Source organism: Mastomys coucha, unplaced genomic scaffold, assembly GCF_008632895.1.
Source record: "Mastomys coucha isolate ucsf_1 unplaced genomic scaffold, UCSF_Mcou_1 pScaffold9, whole genome shotgun sequence".
NCBI lineage: Eukaryota > Metazoa > Chordata > Mammalia > Rodentia > Muridae > Mastomys > Mastomys coucha.
In genome coordinates, this window is record NW_022196915.1 from 18,716,797 (window position 1) to 18,717,119 (window position 323).

Sequence of the window (323 nt, forward strand, 5' to 3'; positions counted from 1 at the left end):
AAAAAAAACCCAAACTTTTTACATTTATTGATTAGCAGATTGATTATATGGCATTTACATGTGGTCAGAAGACAATTTGCCAAAATCAATTCTTTCCTTCCACCTCATGGGTCCTTGAGATTAAACTCAGACTTGGTGGCAAGAGCTTTTACAAGCTGAGTCATCTTGCTGGGCCTCTTGCTTTTTAATGTATTCTCTTATTTCAGCCTCAAAAAACTTTGAGCTGGGTATTATCACCTTAAAAAGGTGACAGGAGGGCTCCTTGTGGGTGGTACCATCTCTGGGCTGGTAGTGTTGGGTTCTATAAGAAAGCCAGCTGGGCG